This window comes from Salarias fasciatus, chromosome 3, assembly GCF_902148845.1.
Source record: "Salarias fasciatus chromosome 3, fSalaFa1.1, whole genome shotgun sequence".
NCBI classification, from domain to species: Eukaryota; Metazoa; Chordata; class Actinopteri; order Blenniiformes; family Blenniidae; genus Salarias; species Salarias fasciatus.
Genome location: NC_043747.1, coordinates 12,756,094 through 12,770,964, shown reverse-complemented (window position 1 = coordinate 12,770,964; position 14,871 = coordinate 12,756,094). Strand labels below are relative to the sequence as shown.

The following is a 14,871-nucleotide window of genomic DNA, read 5'->3' as shown; positions in this document are numbered from 1 at the left end:
AGCCCCCCATCTGGGGACGAGCGTTGTGGCGAAAGTGCTCCTCCATTTGTGAGACTCTTCAGTTCTGGGCGTCCTCCCCATGCCCATAACTCAGACTCCCTCTATCACTCCCATGCGACTGGCTGTCATAATCATCGGCATTATGCTACCTCAATGGGCCTGATTTACAAGTCTGGACATGGCATCAGCTCTGCGCCAAGGGGTAAACATGAGGCTGTTAGATACCGCCAAGCCCGATTCTCCCCTCTGCATCTAATGGGCAGGAGAGACACGTTCAAAACAGGGGAAGAGGCTTTTCAGATCTCTATCTAGACAAGACTGCAAAAAAAAAAGGGGGGGGGAGAAAGGTCCTTTAACTGGGCTCATCATCTGTGTTTGAAAACATTTAGAGCACAAATTATCTTACAGGAATGCTAAATTTGAGTTGATTCTGGTGTTTTTAGCATGTTTTTAGCAGCTTTAAGATTGCATGATTAATTTTATCCCGTGTTTTTAAAGGTGACTCTATCCCAAATAATCCCACCTGTAATCCACGATCAAAATGAATGATAGCTCCTCAGTAACTATTTTGAGAGAAGCGATAAAGTATGAAATCTACACTTTTAAAGGCAAAAATTACAATTAAAATAATTTTTTTTTGGCTTAAAAAAAAAAACAAATTAAAAAAATAACATTGTACAAATCCAATGAGTAATTACTCATAATTAGCTTCAGGGAAATGAAAATATCAAAATGTGTTTCACAAAAGAGTTTTGCTTTTAATTAATATGTATTTATTATTGTAAACCTCTTTTTATATATGAAGGAAACAGATGTTTTCTTTTTAAATCTATGAAAAAACAAACTGAAATAAACAAACCAGTGTTTCTAAATTTAAAGACAAATGTGGTTCATTAAGCGGTTCAGTCTCTCCAGCTCCTTGTAGTGTCAGCTGTGTAATTAATTCATAGTTGATATGATTGATCGTCCTATATATCTTACATATCTTTTCTTTATCTCAGCATATTGTTTGTAAAGGGAAAATTCTGTTAACATCAAAAGGAAATAGTAAGGTTGAACCATATTTAATTATACAGCATTCACATTATTTAATTAAATGATGAATCCAGGAGCGTAAATGAAAAACTACGAAATGGGTGAAAGGACACACCGTATTTTCTATAATTGTATGTTTGTGAACTTTGATCAGACTTTGTTCACCTTGAGGCGGCGCATGGCCCTTCCCTTAACCCTCTCAGTCATCCCATAGTATTATATTAGCCCGTATTCATCCACATATTGCGCCTGCTAAATGATAGGCCACATAAATCAATTTTTATATACACACACACACACACACACAATAACAGTTATATGCAGCTTCCAGACCGCTTGCTGATAGCTGCCATTTCTTATCACTCCGGTTGAATATAGTGCCGTTATGAAGGCACTTTTTGCCTGCTGTCTAAATGGAGGAGACTGAGAGCGAGTGAGCGAGAGAAAGAGAGAGAGAGAGAAAGTGAGGGCGCAATGCATTTTTTTCTTCAAATTACTTAAGCTGCCTGCAAAGCTCGCTGTAAAGTTACCCGGGAGATGAAGAACGGCCGGAAACGGAAGAAAATATTGTCAACTAACTCCCCAATTATTCTTCGAATTGATGATATCTGTTGAACGCAATCGAGCACAAATATGCACTCTGATTGAAACTTCTAATAAATAAAGGAACCGAGCATGTTTGTTTGTTTTTTTTCTCCCCTCCTGTTGAGCTTCAACATTCGCGAGGCAGTCATTAATGCGCAGACGTGCGACGGGCCCTCGTGTGTGTGAGGTCCATAGGTGTTCCAACAGGAGGGGAAGCCCGTCGGCGGGATGCTGCGAGGCCGTTTTGATCGACGGCGGCGCAGCAGGAGCAGAGAGGAAGCGGGATATTGGGGGGACGAGAGAGCCAGGAGACACTTTCTCTTTCACTCTCCTGCTCCCAACTGCTCCCAGTGCAAGAGACACGGGCCGCTGCACAGACAGATGGCGAGGAGGTGTGTGTGTGTGTGCGTGTGTGTGTGCGTGTGTGTGTGTGGGAGCGCGAGTGGTGGGTGGTGACGCCATTCGGCTTTGTGCGAGTGTGAGAGATGGAGCGTGAGAGATATAAGGGGAGAAAATGAAGGAGGGAGAAACACTGCAGAGGTGTGTGTGTGTGTGAGAGAGAGAGAGAGAGTGGTGACTTTCACAAGCAGCCATTAATCCATGTGTGTGTTTTTTTTTTTTAAATAATATTTCCCACATCCAGATAGCTTGTGTACTTCATTACAGCGGTGATGAAAGTTCATTTGCGCTGTCACTTTGCGTTGAGTCGTCATACTGCGCAGAGTGAGGAACCTCTCCTGATGAGGACAGGAACACCTGCTGGACCCGCGGTGGGCGTGGAGACCGTGCCCGCCCAGACATTCTCTATAGACAGACTGCCATCTACTGGATTCGACTGTAATTTCAATATGGGACTGTTTTATAATCAACCTGCATTTTCTTCATCAATATAATGTGATTTCCTGTAATGATGCCAGCATTATGCACAGAGGTAACGGAGGCCTTTAACACACTGCATCATTTTGCAGGCTGGTGTTTCCTTTTTTTTTTTTCCTTTTTGAGGAAATTCAGGTTGTGTGAAGAAGATCTCAAAATTCTGAATGGATTTTTTTTTTTTTTTTTCATAATTAGCAAAACTGAGGTGGACATATGAAGTATATAGCCACTGTAATCTAAATAACTATTCAACAAATTTGCTTACAAACATGAAATACTGAAAATAATGTTGACATATTCCTACTCTTTGCTTGTAAATTATGAATTTAAGGGAACAGCCTGTGTTGATTCAAGTTGGTCATTGCACTGAAGCAGGTGAACGTTCCTCCCGCCTCAGATGAAGTCCTCGAGCGGGGTCACGGCATTCAAATGATGATGCATAGCACCATCTTGTGGTTAAATCACGCTCAATAATGGCTGACAATAAAGCACTCTTTACTGGATATAAATATATATATATATAAAAAAACACATCTCAAGTTAATTAATAAACATGTTAAAGGGCAGGATTGTTTATATAGAAGCTGAAAATTCAGAAGCAGGATTCCCTAAACATGCTGATGAAAATGTGCATTAGCACTTCTCGTGGTCTTTTCCTTTTGATCACTGCAAATGAAGCAATGAATACAAACACCTTCTACAAATCTTTGCTTTATAATATATAAAAATAAACAGGATGACTCATGTCTTTCAGCGGTAAGCAGAGCCGATCTCCTGCATCAGTCTCTTTTCATTAGTGTTTATTCCCGCTCATATCTGCGAGTGTGAGCTCACAATACGTCTGAAAAGGCAGCGGCGCCATTACCTGTCACAGGACTAATGAGCAGCCGGCGTGCAGTTAGCGGTCATGAAATATGCACCAGACTTAAATACCTCATCCATAGTGCCTTGAGACAAATCCACGCATTTCATTAAGCGCACACACGCACGCACTCGGAGCGGCTCGGCTCCTCTGCCGAATAATTCCTCCCTTTGCAACGGAAATAAAACGAATTTTCTCTGCTTGTTTCTTCATAATCACAACAGTAATGTAATGTTAAAGAATTAGCTCTTTTATTACATCAAATTAGGGGAGGCTTTACAGCCGAATCCACAACACAGCCTCTGTAATTCAAAGCGTGAGAACACCCAGCACGGTAACACGGACTCCATTTAAGTCAGTAATTTAGAGGTTATCACACCGCTGTCGCTAATCATTTAATATTGTCTTTTTTTCTTGAACTTTATTTCCCTGATCCACTACGGCCAGTACTTCAATCTCTAATCCTGTCTGTTTGTGGTTTAGCAGAGATTCACCCTGGGAAACCGAAAGCTCCTATCTGACATGCAACAGATTTGATCCATTTTCCCCTGCATATCTGCCTCTTTCAGACAGCCACTTTTCAAAAGAAATCTGTCAGCAGTCTGGGGGGGATTATGCTTTTTTTTTTTTTCTCTTTTCTTTTTTTTTTCCCCTAATCACCAAAAGACCCAACCTGCCCGACATTTCTTTGGTTTTTGACAAAGCAGCGCGCCGAGTAAACGTCCATTTTTTTCCCCCCCTCCATTTAGATGCTTATTTTGATCGTCTTTTGTTCTCATTGTGTTGTCACAGTCAGTTGTATTAAGCATTAACTTAATGCTCTGCTGAGTTACCTGATTATGTGGCGCAAATGAAAAATGATTTGACGGGGAGAAGGGGAGGGAGGGGAGGCGTGAGGAATCAGACGAGTTTCACAACCTTGTTTTACTGATGTTGAGCAAATAGAATCATCTCAGTTTGTCCGGATCAGGCGGTGTTATAGACAGATGAACAGTCTTACATTAAATCTACCTACAGGAAGCAGAAGAACCACTGTCATCAAGAACTATGCGCATGACTGTATCCAAAATTAAGCCTGTTTTGAGTTCGTGTTGAGCAAACATGTACCTGATGCATACACAGACTGTGCTTAAAGCTCTCTAAACATTTTTCTTAACTTCAATTTATCCATGCATCTTCCGTATATCTCATTTAGCCTGACTGGACTTTGGGCGAAGGCGGAGTTCGGCCTCAATAAGCTGCCAGTCCCTCACAGCGACAAGCCGCCACAACATCTCTGACCTGGACGATGAAGAATCATCCGTTAGCCGACTGGCAGGGGATGAAAACTTTACACAGAAAGCTCTCCCGACCTGACTCGGACTTGAGAGGTCCTCACCCTGAAGTTGATACTTTTCAAACTATTGGTCTTTGGCTTGAAAGCATAAAAAACAGGCATTCTTGCTTTGTACCTTTTTTTTCCATTGCAGCTGTCCAAAGTTTTCGTACAGTCCTGCATAACCTTACTCTATTTTAGCATAAACATGAGTTGAACAACTTTCTCCCCGTGTCAGGCTCCAGAGGGAATTTGTACTCCTGTGCATTTGTTTCCCCTCGACTTGTTTTTTCCCAGCGAAGCCGTCTGATGCCGAGCGCGCTCAAGGGGAAGCGCCCAACATGTCGGACAGGCGGTGATGGATTCCTGGTATCACTGCTAGTTATTTGTGGCGTGCCCATAACCGCAATTCCCTGGTGACAGCTTATTGCCGGCTGAAGCCGAGCGAGATCCACTCAGAGGCTGGCGTAAAGCCACCGGACTCCGTAATAATTCATCAGCCGAAAAAGCCCTCCATGTACTCACTGTGCAATATTTATACCCCGCTGGATGTATTTCCTTTTGCTACATCGCCGCACCGGCTCGGGTCAGGGATTTTCTCTTCTCAGAACAGGTTTTAGCATTTCAGACCTTTGCTAAATCTGGGAAATAATACCGCAAATTCGCCCCCTGATCACATTCGGGCTGCTTGGAATGATGTTCGTGGCTTCAGCGCCAATGGCTCTTTCAAAAGTTTTTTTTTTTTTTTTTTTTGACTTTCTAAAGTTTTTATGCCAGCGTCTTTAAAAGCCAGCTGCTATTCCAACTATCTGCTGTATTAATCTGGCACTAGTGGGGTGCTTAGCGGTTAGCACCGTGAGGGGATCCCTGGTTTTGAGTCGAGGCTGGAGACCTTTCTGTATTTAGATTTTTTTTTTTTTTTCACTGCCATTTGAACCTGGGTCGGATTTAAACCACTGTTTTCTTCCTTATTCCAGTCATAAAACGCCTCCTCCAAGTCACTCTTGGTGTTCATCTAGTTTTTTTCGTTCCTAATGACTCTTTTCTACATCTTTGTTTTCGCTTCCTTTTATTCTAATCATCTTTGTTTGTGTCAGTCCATTACTAATTTATTTCCCTCAGGGAGGCTTCACATAAAATGTAAATACTTCAAACTAGGGTTTAAAAAACATTTGTGAAGGCGGAGGAGGCTTAATGAACGCAAGAAGGGAGAAAAAAAAAAGAAAAAAATTGCCACTTCTTAATGGTAGTTTCCTCAAAGAGATGAAAACCTTTCAGGAGGAAGTGCAAATTCAGTCTGCAGCAGAGCCACAAACACATTAAGTTACGTAATTATCAGGCACAAAAAAACCCAATTTCGAGTTTTTAAATGTGATAAAGTTCGGTGCATCAATGTCCAATAGTTTGTCTAAAAATGCCAGCCTGTCCCTGATCTTTCAATAACACCACAAGTAGTGAAAGAAATGTTTTTTTTTTTGTCATCTTTGTTTCTTGCATCCTTACCCTTTAAAGGTGCATTAAGGAGTTTTACAACCTTAAAAATACTTATTTTCCACCACAAATATGTTACACATTTTTAATGATGTGTACAATGTGCCCTGACATATTCATTACAAGTACCTCTAACAGCACTAAATTGTCACTTGAAAGTTGCAGTGCTGGTCCGGCACCAGCGTTTTTTTGGGGAGAATTTGAAAGGAATGACGTAATGCTCGCTCCGGCTGGTTAGGTTTCGATTTATCAGCCATTACTCCGCCAGATGCTTAGTGAGCAACAACTGAGCAGGATCTTCCAGAAAGTAAGAAAAGACTGGCTTCTAGCACTGCCACAGCTCCACACAGACTCCACCAGGTAAAAGAAACTTAAATCTTACTTGAGCGCTTCTAAACGAGCGAAGACGGAGTTCCCCTCTTCCGTGCACACGAGCCACAGGGACGAGTTTTTCACTAAGCTGCATTACGCCAAAGGCCTGCAGGGGGCGCTGTTTCGCATAAAACGTGCAAACTCCTTAAGGCACCTTTAAAGTTGTTTATTTCCTTTATTAACTGGGATAGATTGCCATAAAATGGGAAAATTATAGTTTTTAGGGGGGTTTTTTGTGTGCGTTTAAGCCGATTTTTCTGAAACGTGTGTTTCTGTTTTTCCCGCAGCATACCGTCCTCTTTACCTGCAGCCTTCGACCGTCTCGGCAGATAACATAAACTTGTCGATATAATCAGCCTTGAAATGAAATTACGTTTAAACACAGAGTGACCTGCGCTCGCCTCGGGTTGAAAGGAGGCTTTAATCTTGAATCTTTAATCTTTGTACTTTGCAGTTATATAGATGTATCTCAGGTCAAACTAAATGTGATATGTATTTACACTTTATAGATCAATAGCAATTATATATATATATATATATATATATATATATATATATATATTCTCTTTCAACATTCTTTAATTTATTAACTATTAATCTAATCCTTGACTCCACCTTCTCACCTTTTTCTGTCAACTTATTCTAAATCCATGAAGTGAAAAGTCAGCATTACACTACCCACAAAGAGGATTTAAAATCAGTAGATAAAACTCATTTCTGAAGAGAACTGGTAATTTTTTCAAAGACGTTTCTGAAATGATTGATTCTGATTTATGTGATCAATTCAACATTTTTATTCTAAACTAAAGCAACTTGTTTGAGATTATGAAAATAAACAGCAAATTAAAGAAGAGGAAAAGCTTGCTGCAGTCATCTTTATTACTCTTTATTGCACTGCATCTAAACAATGAAGCTTTCATGACATTTGAAAAAGACAACTGAATTCAAAGACAAAGTCCTGCTTTTTTTTTTTTTTTTTTAAAAAAAGACCCATTTTTGCTTTATGTGTGAAAAGCTTGATAAAGAAGTGAAAAGAAATCCTGCCACCTGTTTAATAAGCAAGACTCTTTTTCTTTACACCAAGATAAACTAAAAGTGAGTTCAGAGGCAGAGAGGTTGAGCTGAAGGGGGGATGAATTGAATTTGCACAGTGGCTTCAACAAGACATTTAAAAGAGTATTTGTGCAACTCACCAAAGAACTGAGGCTCCGGTGTTGGGTTCATGCAGGTGCCAACATGCTGCTTAACGCCGCAGGTTCACCTCGCCGACACACCAGTGAAGCCAATGCCCCCCGTTTGCCCCCACCTGGGTGGACGGCAAAAAAAGGACGAGGATCAGAAGGATCAGGCTCAGTGCATTCTTTCTTTCACACAATCACTTGTTGGTGCATCAATGACAACAGAAATCCAGGATGCTCGACACACTGCTCGCTTGACACAGAGTCCATTATTTGAAAGCAAAAAAAAAAAAAAAAGAACTCAGTGGATGTACTTCTAATATTAGCACGAGCGATTTTCGACAGTGCAGTCATTTATTTTGTGTGGCAGACAGCAGCCAAAAGGGGAATTATAGGAGAAGCAGGGAAAAAAAATGTCAGCTTTAATATGTTCAGTTGGAGGTTTTTTTTTTCCTTTCTTTCTTTCTTTCTTTCTTTCATCACTTTATTGTAATGCATAGTGTCTTTTAAGAATCCATTTCACATCTTGTTGCATTAACAATTCATGTTTGCAAATCAAACTTTAAACTATATTAATGTTCTGAAATATTTGGGCTGAAATGATCACCCCAGGGCAGTAGTGGGCACTTTTTTTTCCCTTTTTTTTTTTTTTTTTTTTTCGATTTGCCACATGAAAAACTAGGACAACTGTGATCGGCCGAGCCATAAATTATCTTCAGTGCTGTGCCTATTATTTAAAAGCACTTTTCTATTTATTTGCATGTTTTTTTTGTTTTTTTTTTTGTCTGGTAATGGGAGCTGCAATCTTTCAACACAGTGAATATCGGTGAAGGTACATCCACGAGCGCCAACTCCCACCTTCAAAAAACAGAGTTCATCGGCGGGTCAAAGGGGTTGCATGTGGCCTGCAGGCTGTGGAGTGATCAGGTCTTCCCTCGGCTCCCAGCCTTCACTTTGCATCTTGGTGGCTTCCCCTGAGTGTTATTAATGAAATACCGCTCGCCTTTTCCTCTCATGAGGCGATATTTGCATAGAGTTAACCTCCCCAAAGACATTTTGCAGACAGGCCTAAATCTGACGTGTCTTTGGAATGACTAATGTGCATTTGCATAGCGTCTGCTTCCTGTGCAGGTGATAAAGCTGTATTAAGCTGGATTACAGTGTTTGATTTCCTGTGTGTGCGTGTGTGTTTATGTGTATGTGCATGCAAATAAATGTATGCCTTGTTGCGTGCCTGAGTACGTGCTAGAAGCTGGACTCTGTTGCTATTCTTTTTGGCATGCCTCCTGATCGCCGGCACAGCCAGGGAGAGTGGCGTGCTCTGCCTAACTAACATGTTGCCCATGTGACCTCATGAAAGCACAAATCCCTCCGAGCGGTATAATAAATCATGGCGGGCGGGGCCGGCCGCACAACTCACGCTCAGATACACACACAATGCTGGCCCATGAAGGAATATATCAAATTGAAGAAGTGTGAAAACACAATTATATTAGGTATACCTGACCTTTTGAGGTAGCAGGATGGACCAGTAGTCCGCTATGTCAAACCGCAGTTTGCCGCTGAGGGTCTATTTTTAACCATGCGGTTGGCCTCACCTGGTGAAATATCCTTGAACATGACATTTAACCCGTGTCCAGCCCAAAGTGAACTCATACCTGCTCGCGTTTGTGCATTCAGCAGTGAGCAGAGGAGGGAAATTAATGGAAATTTAGCCTTTTGCTTCATATAACATACCTTTATCTTGGCATTGGTGCAACCTTTCAGCACTGGGGTCATAGATTGTGTCATTTTATCTAATTTTCTCCCTGTAAATAGATCTAATTTTTCAGTGTTAACCAGTCACATCATTTATTTTAAAGCAGTTTTAGAGAACAGACTTTGGAAAGTTTCTGTGGGGTGGGGCTGCCAGACTCATTGCTATTCTAAAGCAGGTCATCTGCGACTGCTGTGAATTCTGCTTTATATAAACACAACTCCATCTGACAGGTGCACGGCACCTATTCGCCCGCCCCGCCCGGCCTCGCCGTTCCTGGTAGAACGCATTACGACATCATCTAACAAGCGTCTTTAAGGCTTTCTCTCGGAGAAGAACCAGCAAATTACATTTAAATTTAATGCCTTAATGGTTCTTGAACAGGACAGCGGAATGGCCGCCAACAGACTCTGCCATCGCGACAATTTTGCTGCTGTCATTTACAATACTTCAGGCGCGAAGTTGGCCTAACTCACTTATCTGTGCTTAACTGCTTTTGTCTTGCCTCTCCACCGGAGCTACATTTGTCGCTGTCATCTTTAATTTGAGTCACTTTGCCACCTGTGCCTCCGACGAATTTTCACAAATGTTAACAGTAATTGCCACGAGGCATCATATGGCGTGTGTGAAATGCTCTGAGTGAAAGGCGCCATCTCCTCCTGGCGTCTGCACTTGCTTAGTTAAAACACGGGAGTATATTTAAGGCTGCCAGTGAGAATGAGAAACCCAACTGCGGGCCGTGTCTCCATACAGTGGGGGTGGGGGGGGGTGGGGGGGGGGGGGGGGGTGGGGGGGGGTGGGGGGTGGGGGGGGGGTGTCAGAAACAGCACCGCCATAATTTGTTCTCCACACACACTTCCTTTCGGAGTGGATTTGATAGGTTCATTGGAAATCCCGCGGCCGTGCACGGAGAACGTTCTGGTGTGCGCCGGCCTTTGGCCCGGGGAACAGTAACTCGCAGCAACACAAACACTCCAATTACAGCTGCACCCAGTGGTCCTGCGGGTGGGGGGGGAACCACAGACTGCTCATTGATCTGACCAATGCCACTGTGATGGAGGGGAACTCTGTCGGACTTTAAACCTAAACTGGGCATTTTGTCATAATGCTTTTTATGCAAGAACGTTGTAATGTAATGTGATCCATTAAGTCATTAAAATGAGTATATAGAAGATTCACCGTGTTTATATTTGAGTCACCTTCAAGCTTATTGCTGATTTTTCTCATGAGTCTTCACATTGCAATCCCTGCGTATTTATATGAGTGCCCATACTGCCACAATGTGCTCAAAGCACCTGTCAGTCCCGTATCGAAACGCCGTGAGAAGCCTGAGTGGGTGCATCGTCTACCCTGCACAATCCGAGAGTGTGAGAACAGGCTTCTCCTTCAAGCAGCAGCAGCAGCAGCAGCAGCAGTAGAGATCCCTGGACTCCAGAGGGCACCATTAGCATGCTTTATGTTTGTCAATATGCTGCACACAGCAAAGACAACATCAGTCGTGCAATTAAAGGAGCGCGTGAGTAACTGTGGCCAAAACCAGAGGCTCAGCGGAGGTCATCTGTAAATGTCAGTGATTAACCTGTTTCGGTGTTTTGAAATGTGGTTACGGCATTCTACAGATCTGGTGAAAAAAACCTATTTTTCTAACAATTTGTGCATCATTCAGTCCGTTTTCGAAAAAGAAATCAAACCTAACAAGTTTGTCAGGCAGAAGTATTGTTTCACATCGAATTATAAAGGTCAAGACAGTCAAGAAATCCCTTTACTGTGACTGAACAATAGATCATGTCCAGACATGTATTCTTTCGATAGCTAAATCTATACTAACAATGTTCGTTGTTTGACCCTCGATTTGATTTCTGTGGGCTGACATAATGCTGATTTCATTTGGTGCATTGAATATTGAGCAGTGAGATAAATGAAAAGAGGAATCTGGCCACAGGTGACTGCCATCGATAAAGTGTTTCACAATGTTTTATTTATTTATTTTTTTCTTGGATTTTAAAATATGCATCTTACCCGTTTGGAATAATCAGCTGCGATTGCTGCCTCGGACCCGAGTGATGAAAGAACAGAACTCCTCAGAATTCCCCTGCAGGTAAAGAGATAAAGAGGTCAGGATGTGGCATGCTTTAGTACATGTTATCATTGTCCATTCACCAGCAAACGCTGGAAGCACGGCCGTGGAGATCAATGCTGAGCGTCCGCTCGCAGTCGCACGCTGGGATGACTGGAGACGAGCAGGAACTAACAAACACTCTCAGCCCCTTTGCATTGCTCTGTTATCAGCACCGTCCTATTAGCTTTGGAAACATGCTTCATTTTCAGGAAGTGAATTTCCATTGTGCATAATGAGAGAGGCTATAAATAGCCTCCTGCATGAATGCTGACAGTGTCTCCACCTTATACTGGAGACAGGATAGCAGGATGTTTGGAGATGTCTGCTTGTAGCTAATAATTTCTGACAGTGACTTCCTCATTCGCCCCTTGTTGTGCGGGAGAAAGCTTGAATGCTCCAGCCAATACACACACACATACACAGACCTGCACCCCACCGGGCTGATTTTATGAACAGCTTTGTTTGCGTTTTACAAGAACAAAGCAAGAATCTATGAATAATTTTCACGAATCTTCTTCATTCTTGAAATTTTTAAAAGTTCGTATCGGTAACGCGGCACATCCACTAAATCCTCGTTCCGGTGGTCCCTGCGACTGACAGATCCCCCCCTGTGTTTGTTTCCCATGGAAATGACAGTGATAATTGGAAGTTGGACACCGCAGCTCGGCACAAGGGCTCCTATCATCTGGCCCCCATGCAACTCGCTGCAGCTTCAAAGCCCCGCAAATGTGAATCGAGCTTGACTCGTTGCATCTGTAATCCTACTTCACTCTTTTTCCCCCTACTTTGCTGAAGCACTTGATATGCAAAAATCATATGTTTACTTTTGAGATCAAAGTTTCTTCCTCCCTCCCCTTCTTCATTTTCTTCATCTAAAAATGGACTCCTTTCATTATGCAAGCCAACAAAGAGCAGCGTCTGCTCATGCAGCCCATTCCAAGCATACTGATTAATTAGCTTGTATAATTAGCTTAATGATTTAGAGAAACATGGCCATGGCCACCAAAGAAGCTATGCTAATGGACCCCTGTCTACAGCAATTAAAATGCCCATAACTTAACAATGGTGGTTTAGAAGTCCAGATAACAGATGTGAGAAAAGTAGGTGGTGCGGTAATCGATGTAGCGTCACAGAAACTGGTGTTGTGTTAATGAACCTTGTTATGCGCATCACATTGTAAAACTGTGTGTCATGTGTTTGCATCGAACGATCTTCTGGAAAAGTGCAGACACCGCCGGAGCACTGAGAGCAAATGAAGTGTTCTTATTTCTTACTATGGCGATTAATTTAAGCACCGGCAGCGTGTTCCGTGCACTAAGGCCTCGAATTAGACTTGAAATGTGATGCAAGATGCTGCAAGTGTGTAATCTGGTTTTATTGTCACTCGGCGCGAATGTATCTCCCACCTGTCTTACAATGCCAGTCTGTATAATTCTTTAACTTCGTCTCTGTGTGAGCACGAACTGTAAAGCGCATGAATGAGGACACTCCGTCGTAGGCTTTACAGTTTCCATTCAGCGCGAGTGAAAGCAGACTGTCTCTTCCCTCTCTGACAGTAGCATCAGCATTCCTGGCCGCTCCTCAGCCATAAATCGCCTATTTATGAACTTCCCCTCAACGGTAACCAACAGAGACAGTAGCTCTGCTCATAAAACCAGCAGAATGTCGAGATGGAGGTGAAGACATTACTTATCCATACACGACTTTCGGAAACGCCAGTCAAGTGGGAGCAATAGGGGAAAGGAAATCTACATCTTATTTGTTTATACTTTTATTGCTATGATTGAATGTAAGGAGGAGCTCACGCGCTCATAAATGGCGAGCAATTCACGACACATTTGCTGTCGACAAGGCAGAGGAATTATGGAGTCATGCTGAATATACCAACAGTACAGAGGGGGAGGTGAAAGATGGAGGGCGGCTCAGTGTTTGATACCTGACCAATGTATGAGAAAAAACAATATAAATACAGCCTGGTGCTGATAAACAAAACACGACTGCAAGTGGCACTAAATGAACCTTTATTCACAGTACTTGTGACGTATTGACAGGGTTAAACAAATGTTAGTTTATCTTTTTACATATATTTACATATATATTTATCTTTAACTTACATTATTTTGCATTCAGTGCTGCTCATGTTTGACTAATTTTCTCCGTGATCAGCAACTCAACTCCGATAACTCGGATGCAGAGTTGACGAGAGATATCAAAGCATTGGCCTTATTGAATCAGTTAGCTCCGTGACCGCTGTCATGAAACAGTGAGAGATTAAAAAGGAAAGACTTGACACGGCCCTGACCCAGTATGAGACAGAAAAACAGAGAGCCCCCTATCTGTTAAAAAATTCATTCTGAACAGCAGCGAAGAGGCGAAACTCCTGACAGAGACAGACACTCTCATATCATACTGTTAGCATTTCTAAAGCTGATAACTTAGCCACTCTGTCATTCCCAAACTGTTTGAACATTTCCAGCGGATTCCATATGCCACGTCCCTGAAAGCCTCCTTAATGGAACAATGTGCTGCAAATGAGTCATTAGGATTCGCAGCACTCCCAAACACACTAATTGCAGTGGAGACTTGATAACAGTCTGGTTGTGTCTGTTTTTTTGTTTTTTTGTGTGCGTGTAGCCAGCAGGTGTGATGCCACGCACTTGTGTGAGCTGAACATCACAGTCCCGGGTTTGACACCATTGTGTCAAAAACTCTGTGCTCAGCTCGTCAGCTCGGGCGCGCTGCGCCTAAACAAGCCAGCTAAAAATGAGCATTTGGGGAAGTGATCTGCTTCCCGCTTCCACCTCTCTCTCTCTCTGTACCCACCCTTGCCTCTGTGGCACAGGGTAGCATCACTGTCACTTGTAGAATTAGTTATATGGCGCCTCATATGTCTAGCTAGAATTGATGTCGTGCATCCTCTCCAAAAGAAGAAGAGAAAAAAAAAATGTTGAAGGCAGGTTTGATATTTTAGACACATTTGCATGGGTTCGCACTTGTCATGCGGCTGTTGATGGGGCATCGCTTTTGCTCTGTGTGCTGTCTCAGTGAGAAATGTTCAAATCCAAACTAAAAAGTAAACACTTTAAAATTCACCTAAGAAGCAAAAACTTTGCATATTTCCCTTGGAAAAAAAACAAAAAAAAACAACATGTGTTGGTGTTTTATTGCTAAAACAAGCTACTGGCAGCCTTTCCTCATTATTGCAACCGCTTATCCATTTCTAAACAACTGAATGTTTGTGCTCTTCTCTCTGCAGGCTAGTGCAATTTCGATGCAAACCAA

At 42.4% G+C, this 14,871-nt stretch overlaps 1 protein-coding gene across 34 annotated transcripts in view; it reads right to left on the bottom strand.

Moving 5' to 3' along the window:
• The window catches only part of LOC115386025 (receptor-type tyrosine-protein phosphatase delta), a 355,926-nt gene that overhangs the window by 199,978 nt on the left and 141,077 nt on the right, over positions 1-14,871 (bottom strand). For all 34 annotated transcript variants that reach the window (XM_030088168.1, XM_030088177.1, XM_030088172.1 and 31 more), the window contains exons 5-6: positions 11,490-11,562; positions 7,730-7,842 (exon numbers count right to left, since the gene is read on the bottom strand). The gene's annotated coding sequence lies outside the window, so the exon portion shown is untranslated. The remainder of the gene's footprint in view (positions 1-7,729; positions 7,843-11,489; positions 11,563-14,871) is intronic.